We start from the raw sequence: 9,224 nt of genomic DNA, 5'->3' as shown, positions 1-9,224 counted from the left end.
TTGAGATGTTTGCGATGCAAGCATAGGTGATTTACTTTGGAGACAAGCCTTGATTGCATCCTTTGGAATAGCCCATGGCTACCCTCCACACTATCTCGCACGGGCATGCTCAAATGGGATTGACGGTTGAGGTGATTTGGGCTGTCAGATGCGTATTTGGTAAATTCGGGGCGTTTGGTAATTTCGAGAAGAAAAGTAAATTCGGGCAAACTTGTAAATTCGGATGGATCCACATCCCATGTCTCAAACCCCCGACCTCCCCACCACGAGCCATATACACTAACCACTACGCCCTCATGCGTACGTTGAAATATAGGGGATTTGAGTATGTCATATTGTAATTGTGGGCCGATTAGTAAATTCGAGACAAATTTGTAAATTTGAACAAATTAATAAATTCGGGACAAACCTCAAATCTGATGGTCCATAATTGACGTGCGTCGCCTTTTTTTCTCCACCATTGATCCCATTTGACCATGCCCGTGTGATATAGTGATGAGGCAAAGCTACACGACCTTGCTTGTTTTGGAATATCATGTCATCAATGCACCATAAGAGACAAGATAGTTAACGTGAAGGTTTTTCAAAGTCTAATGTAAACAAGTTCTCAAACCAGTATTAATAACGATTGATCCCATTTGACCATGCCCGTGTGATATAGTGATGAGGCAAAGCTACACGACCTTGCTTGTTTTGGAATATCATGTCATCAATGCACCATAAGAGACAACATAGTTAACGTGAAGGTTTTTCAGAGTCTAATGTAAACTAGTTCTCAAACAACGTTTTGGCTCCCTACTACTTGCTCTACTTTCCATTTTCATTACACAAAATCTCCCCAAGATGCTTTAGCATCTCTAATTAGCATCTCCAATCAACCCACGATTTAAAACCATTGCTAATGGACATGATTTGACCTCAGCACGTAGGAGAACAAAGACTCAAGCTTAACCACTAGGCTATACGCCTATGCTTCCCTATGGTTTCCCCTTAAGCATTAAAAGAAAACAATCCCCCCCCCCCCCCCCCCCCCCCCCCAAAAAAAACTAATTAATTAATAGGTTTGTGAAAACAACGTTTTGGCTCCCTACTGGCAATCTCTTTACATGCAGTGTTGGATTTGTTATTACTCAATTTGTTAATGAGTTTGCATCTTCAACTTCCAACAATTGACTATGTTTATAAATTGACGTATGCAAAGATTCTAAGTCCTGCTCTATAGGTAGAGTAGTTGCTTCGAGATATAAACATGAATTGCTCTTTCCTTCTCTATAGGTAGAGTAGTTACTTCAAAGACATAAGCATGGATTTCTCTTCCACACTCAATAACAACTTTAAGTTATACTTGTTGAATGAACCTACCGGAGTGTTGTGTTGATTCTTAGGGAATTTGTGTCCGTGTGTGTGTGTGTGTGTGCGTGCGTGCGTGTGTGTGTGTGTGTGTGTGAGAGAGAGAGAGAGAGAGAACACTATCTCAACATCTATATAGACCATCTAGTAAATATATGCCTAAGAAAATGAGAAGGTACAAAAGAAGACATCCTTAACATGTACATAGTACCTTGTCCAAATTCCAAAGGTCTCTAATGGTGTAAAAGAATATTCAATTTCTGGATCTAGCATAGCACAAGTTTCTCTAACATAGATTGCCCATTGATTGTCAAGTACTTAGTGAGTGTTGGCATGCATGCATGTGTGTGTGTGTGTGTGTGTGTGTGTGTGTGAGAGAGAGAGAGAGAGAGAGAGAGAGAGAGAGAGTAGGTTACTAGATTAATTTCACAAAACAGCTACCATTTAACCATGAAAAAAAGCCACAAAATTTGCAAAAACCCAAGATTTAAAACCTCATCCCAAGAGTACAAAGTGAGTAATGGTAAAAATGTAGAGGGTGTTTCAAATAGAGATTTGGGGGTTTTTTCTCCTTGCCAATGCATTAGATAAAGGGGGAACATGTTACCTGCCACCATCACCCAGAAAAAAAACCAAAAAAAAATGTTTGTTGATCAAGTGGAAGGCAGGTGTCATGGGATAATCCTACATGCTATAGATGTCCGTCTAGTACAAAAACTAAAAAAAAAAAGACTTGGTTTGGAGACTCCATGGGTAGCATGTAGGTTGTGAGTTGAGCAGCAAGGGTTGAAGTGATCTTCCCTAGGAGTCTTTGGGATTTTTCCATTTATAGAGATGTTCTCTTCACTCAAGGTTTCCCTCCAAAAAGAGTCACGTAGAGAGAGTGGGGTTTTTTTTTATTCTATGTGAAGGGGGAGTGGTGAGTCAGTTTTAGAGGCATCGTTAAATGAAAGTTCTCCTTTTGTAACCTTTTGAGTCCCAACGTTCTCTCTTGTATTTTTGGCATGAGGGGTAGAGTAGGTTTGTTGGTCTTTAGCAAGTGTTTATTAAAAGTTTGGGGTGTGTGCCCATGCCTTAGGGTGCCATTTTTTTATGGGGGGTTTTCTATGGTGGGGTAGTTGCTCACGAGTGGAAGAGAGAGGACCCTCCTCCTCCCACACTAGAAGAGTGGATAATCCCTCTATAGGGGGTACTAGGCTCCCTAAGGGGTCCTAGTGCCCTTTAATTTTTAGGAATTCCAAGACATCACTAAGTAAGCATGTATGGGAAGACGTTGCGTACCCTTGGAGGTGACTTCTAACCAATCTCCACAATTTTGCCTTTACAAAACCATTGTGGCAAAAAGCCTGGATGAGGGCCCTAATATCATGGGCTGCATCAATTGGGTGGGTGTTGCAAAAAAAAAAAAAAAAAGGGGGCTTGAGTTGTGATAGTATGACTTTGTGTGCCCAATCTGAGGGGTGATTGCTTGACCTTTGTAAGTATTTTATGGGCTTGCAAGGGAGGTTTTCCTCTTTTTTATTTAGGGGTTTGATGAGCATCCCTTGATCAATCGTAAGCAAAAGGTTTAGAAAAGTGGCTTGTTGGCCCATGATGCTCTCAATTGAGAGTGAGCTAGGGTACATGGTTTGGTTTATCATGAAGAAGAGAGGCTCAAGAGTATTAACGATAAGAATGTCATCAAAGTATCGATAGGGGGAACCCAATTTTTTGAGAATAGCTAGGTGAAGGGTTGGGGGAGTTAAGGGTTTTGGCTAGGAAGTCGAATTCCAATGAGTGGAGGTATAAGTTACACCAAAGGGGAGAACAAGCAAGACCCATAGGAATCCCGCTAACCTGTCTATAGACTAGCTCTTGATTTTGAATGAACATATTGTTGATGACGAGCCAAGAGTTAATAGCTATGATTGTGTCCATAGTGAAGGATAAGCCTTACTTATATGAGCTTGTGGACCAAGTTCCTTTGGTACAATGGGTGGGAAACCTTTTGAAGGAGATAAAGGGATGTTGGGAAAGAGAGAAGGGAATCTTGATGAGTTTTGAGATGTGGTGAATGAGGCCTTGCTGCCCTAGATGGGGGGATGTTTTCGTAACATCGCTTAACATCTCCTGCGTAGAGAGTAGAAGCTTGTTGGGTAGGTTTAGAGCACACTCATAAACAGAGTCAACTATCCACCAAGATTGGAATGAAGGTTGTGGCAAAGGAGGGCTTTGTGATTTTAGATTTTTAGCTTTTTGCTTAAGGTGAGGTATACACGTCTTTAGAAAGCACGCCATAAGCAAGGATATTTTGGAGTAACAACAATTTGCACCACAAGGTGGTTTAACCACCTAACAGCCTCCTTGTGACTTTTGTAAGAGGAAGTGATAAAGGGGAGGTCCATTTTTTGTGGGGTGACACTTGGGGTGAGGGAGTTCTGGATATAGGTTAATGTGTCATGCATCGTTTGGTTGTGTAATGTAAAGTCTAGGCCTTGAAGCCTTTTGTTTGCCTCTCTTGTAATAAGAGCTTTACATATGATTACAGGGTTGTTTTCTGCCTTGTCTAGGCAAGTGATAAAGTAGTCGTGTTTTAGTTGCTCAATGTCATCAAGGATATTGGGTTAACTTTTGTGCTACCTTTTTCTTTGGGAGAAAATTATGACAATACCACTCAAGGCTTGGTGAGCCATAGTTAGTGAGAGTCCATGAGGGAGAGTGATGCATCTAGCTTGGTGAAAATAGTTGAGAACAGTGCAAAGCTCAAGGAGGGCATCCGAGAAAATAGGTGGAGCAGATGGTATGTGTGTTATGCCATAGCTACATACCTTTGCTATTTCAGGTTGTACAAAGTGGTGTAACTCGGTGGTTACAACGTGGCCCCAAGTAGGGTTAATACCATGGGTGAGCAAGTGACAAGAACATGACAACTCTGAATTGTGTTGATAGACAAATACGCTACGAGCATTACATAATTGGACTTTTAACGGGGCCTGAAAAGACCAAGTGAATAAGCATTTATCCCACAATGGTGTAGTGACAATACATAGACCAAAAAAGAAGAGTTTAAAAAATTGCTTGAGGCTCCTTAAATCCAAAAAGGGGTTGACAAACCGGATGGGTACAAAACAGCCTTTGTTTTTGGGCTTCTTCAATAGATAAAGTCTTCCATAGACATCTCAGCAAACCTGAACAGAAGGGTAAAAAGAGATTAATCATACAAAAGAGCTTTAGCGCTAGTGGCACATTGTGAATGGAAAACAGGGCGGCTAAGAGGGAGAGGGGGGTGCAACAGACAATTGGGTAGAGTACGTGGGTAAGTTGGGGTGCCTTGTGGGGTGGGGGTACTATTTTGGAGACTTGCGACCATCTTGAAGGTGTGGAAATTGAGTTGGCTTGTTGTTGTGGGGTGAAAGTTTGACGACCACGGCCTCGACCATGTCTAGTTTGGTCACCACGGGCCCTTTTGCCGGAGCGGCTATCGCTGCTCACTCTCCCATGCATAATCTCTTGTTGAATAAACTTGTCAACATCAAGATTAGGATATGCAAATGGTGGTTGTTGCCCAAAGAGGGTCCAATGTTTGATGGTTTCCTTAAGCCGTTGCCTATAGAAGAGGTGAACAAGTAGTGCTTTGACTACCTCCTGTGCTTCCTTTTCAAGCCAGTTAAGGGAGGAAATGTTTGATTTCTTTAAGTTCGTAGCAGGGAAAAAGGAGGGGAGATGATGCAAAATCATCCAGAGTGCGCAGTCAAACCACAACACATTCCCATCTTGGTAATGATCCACTTGGCCCACATGCTCACAGCCACATTTCAGGAAGGGACGGTGGCTGTTGCATGTCTGAGTTGTATAGTTAGTATCCCTCCCAGAAGTGGAGATTACTCCTTTGACTCCTACTACACACCCGAAAGATGCTTTGCTTCTATTTGTATATAAGCATGACATAGTGAATGGGGTGGCTAGTAGATAGCTTTCTACTATGTTAGATGCATTAGATTCAAGCACTTGTTGTAATCCGAGCTTGAGAGAGCTTATCTTTACCATTGAGTAAGAGTAGGAGAAGGCCCTCCGTGAGCGGCTCCATGAGTGTGAAGTTGCCTAGCGATTGAGCATCGCCCAACAAAAGCTCCAGGTATCTGCAAGGGATAAACAGGTCAATATAAGCTTCAAAAGGTTTTTTGGAGAGATTAAGGGAAGGATTGTTCGTGGAGAAGGCTTGGTTGGCTAGCTGCTGTTCTTCTTATTCCAAGTCAAGGGGGATAAGCGAACTATTTGAATTGACTTGAGGAGAGATGGAAACCTCATCAAAGTCGTTGAGCAAGTGTTGTTTCCTTTGGCAGCCAAGAGGGTCATTCCTCAAATTTTTACCATGGCTGTCCATGAATCTCCTCATGAGATTTGGGGAGTTCTCAACCCACTCCTTCTGCTCCTTAGTGTCTTCATCAGCAATAGCTTTCAGGTTGGTAGCAAGTTCTTTGAGAAACTGAATAGCTGCCCTCGAGTTTTCCTGTGCCAAGGAGTAAAGGTGGAACCATGATGGTAGATCAAGGGTTAAGTAGGAGAACTTCAGAGTGGGGGTCAAGCACCAAAGCATCAGATTCCAACTTGATGAGAGTATTGTGGAATCCAGGGTCCTTGATTCAAAGCATCAGGCCCTGCACAGTTTGTGGAGGGCTGGAGATAGAGGCTCATAACCGAGCAGACCCAAGGCATGATCCCAATTGTTGGTGACCTATAATAGATTCATGCACTAGTGTGAGAAACCAACAAGCTGAAAAGAGTGGACAGGTGATCAGATCGATGAAAAAATGAAAGACATAAGCAATCCGTAAATACGAAGAGTAGGCCGACATGCCAGCCCATGCATATATGTTACATAAGGGAGGGGAGAGGCGTCTGTTGGTGCTAATTAATCAAAACAATCCCAGTCAAAACAGAGGGGATGACATGCCATAACTGCTCATAGGGGATACACAGAAGATACTTGCATACAGGGGAGGGAAGAGGCACCTGTAGGTACCGAGTTTTTAGCCAAGCAAAAACAGCTAAAAGACCCAATGCGCTCACCCTTGCTCATGAGTCATATGTATTAATTTTGCAAAACACAGGTTTGTACTGCCTTTGGTGCAAGTTTTTATTGCATTGTGAAAGGGAAAACCTGTTTGCAAGCATGGGCTAATGAGCAAGGAAGTTTGTGCCTAAGCTGCCCAACGCCTTCGATGACAGCTTTTCAACTATGCCCCTTTGCGCTTTAGAAATCAAACTATGCTAGATGATCAACCATTCGTACATATGAGCCTATCTGGTATAGTTGCTACCAAATACTTCACTTATTGGTCCCTGTGCAGGGAGATTCTAGCCACTTGGTGGGGCATAGCTCTCTTGTACATGCAAGCGTTCTCTGCATGGGCTTGCTATCTCTTGCATCTTCTTTCTTTGATATTGTAGTGTTGCTGCAAATTACACCGGCCATAGAGAAAGACCTTATTCCTTAAAAAAGGTTGATGTTAAATGTGATCAAGAGAAGAACGCTTAGCTGGTTGCTCTGCAAAAATTCCACGGTTTCCTCACCCTTGAGATTGAAAAACAGACAGCTTGTCCTCGCACTCTGCTTTGGATTTGTCATAATCACATGGGTGCACCCAAATGGCTTGCTCATTAGCTCTCTATTAAAGGCAAGCACCCAAATAAGGGAACCAAAGGGCAAGGGGGTGATATCTGAAGCCTTGGAGTACCTTCAACAGCAGGAAGGCCTCACCCTCCTCAATGCTCGCCCGTAATCTGATGCCCATCAGTCCTCATGCAGTATAGAATAGAAACATCAGACAACAGAAAAAGGAGGGGGGGGGGGGATTACAAAGGGAGTCCTTATGCGAGCTCACATCTGCAAATACACAGGAGAAGGGTCAAAAGGGTTCAATCCCTACAGGAAGCGAAAAGGGGCAGAGGGGTTATAGCCCGAAAAAGAGGTATATAGGAGGTCAAAAGTAGTAGACGTGAGGGAGTAGCCAAAAGAACCTTATAGTAGTCAAAAAGGGGCAGAGGGTTTACACAGGAGCAGAGGGGTAAACAAGCAATCTCCATGGTGCCTGCATAAGCAAGCGGCAAAGGGGTTACATAGGGAGTTGCCATGGCACGTGCTTCTGCGCTATACACGAGGAAGTGAGAGGAAGAAGCCGAAACAATTTGGGGTTTGGGGGGGGGGGGGGGGGGGGGGAGGTGTAACCCTGACAAGTAGATAACTAAGCTAGGTGGAAATAGCCACGAGGCATCCCCAAGGTAGGTAAGAGAGAGCAAGTGGTAGTGGCCACAACCAAGGTAAGTGCGCAACAACTAAGGGTGAGAGAGGCAATAGAGTAAGAAGGTGGCCTCCTTTAATTTTGTTTTTTTGGGGGCGGGGGGGGGGGGGGTTTGAGGTGGCCAAGTCAAGCCAGCATAAGCCTTTTGACAAAGCTTGAAGAAAAGATTTTTTAGCAACAAATTTTGGAGATCATGGTGATAAACAATAGCCAGAAATGTAATTTTTTTTGGGACTTACAGGTCATAGGTAGGGACCCCCATGACATAGGAGTCCTACTAGACCACTAGAGAGAGTAGGTTACTAGATTAATTTAACAAAACAGCTACCATTTAACCATGAAAAAAGCCACACAACACTTGCAAAACCCAAGTTTATAAACTCATTCCAAGAGTACAAAGTGAGTAATGGTAAAAAGACAGAGGGTTTTTTTTTTTAAAATTCAAATAGAGATTTGGGGAGCCAATGCATTAGATAAAGGGGTATCTTGTTACCTGCCACCATCACCCACAAAAAAAACAAGTTTTTTTTTTGTTAGTCCATCAAGTGGAAGGCAGGTGTCACAGGATACTCCTACATGTTATAGATGTCCGTCTAGTACAAAAACTTAGAGAAAAAAAGACCTAGTTTGGAGACTCCATGGGTAAGATGTAGGTTGTGAGTTGAGCAGCAAGGGTCGGAGTGATCTTCCCTAGGAGTCTTTGGAATTTCTCCATTTATAGAGATGTTCTCTTCACTCAAGGTTTCCCTCCAAAAAGAGTCGGATATAGAAAGTGGGGGTTTTCTTAATTCTATGTGAAGGGGGAGTGGTGAGTCAGTTTTAGAGGCATCTTTAAATGAAAGGTCTCTTTTTGTAACCTTTTGAGTCAGTCTCCAGCCCAAGGTTCTCTCTGGTATTTTTGGCATGAGGGGTAGAGTAGGTTTGTTGGTCTTTAGGCAAAAGTTTGGGGTGTGTGCCCATGCCTTAGGGTGCCAAATTTTTATGGGGGTTTTCTATGGTGGGGTAGTTGCTATGCTAAGACTGGTAGGCTATGTGAAAGCTGAGATTGTGATTTTCTAAATAAGGCTACTAAATTAGAACAAGCTTCCAAAACAAGAAAAGAGATCCTTATAATTACAAGGTACCTAGGCGAGGACTACAAAATGTTTCATTAATTGTTTTATCCTCGTCCGCAGTGTTACTCTTCTTGCAAACTCATAGGACTGTAAGCTGGATCAATGATTAAATTTTCATATATCTCTTTTGATTACACGTGTAGAAGATAAGTCATGTTGGTGCATATTCTACATTAGAAGTGTTGACAAGTGTGTAGGGGGAAGTGGCCCGTTTGTCTCATATTAAATCAATCATAGAAAAACATTGTGAGGAAAATTTTGGGAGATGATGTGAGCCAGTCAATATCCCATATGTACATAAATCATTCATGTACAAAGCGTGCATATGTGGTGGTTGCCATTTGTGCTTAGGCATGGGTAATAGCTACATGAGTAGCTTGTTTTATGTTTTTTTCCTTCATGTGAGTGTGTGGATGACTAGGTACATCACATAAATGAACAAAAGGGATTTTTTAAATCAATTTTTGGTCTGTAGTGC

Source organism: Adiantum capillus-veneris, chromosome 26, assembly GCF_014529385.1.
Source record: "Adiantum capillus-veneris isolate H3 chromosome 26, ASM1452938v2, whole genome shotgun sequence".
Classification (NCBI taxonomy): domain Eukaryota; kingdom Viridiplantae; phylum Streptophyta; class Polypodiopsida; order Polypodiales; family Pteridaceae; genus Adiantum; species Adiantum capillus-veneris.
This window is presented reverse-complemented; position numbering follows the sequence as displayed.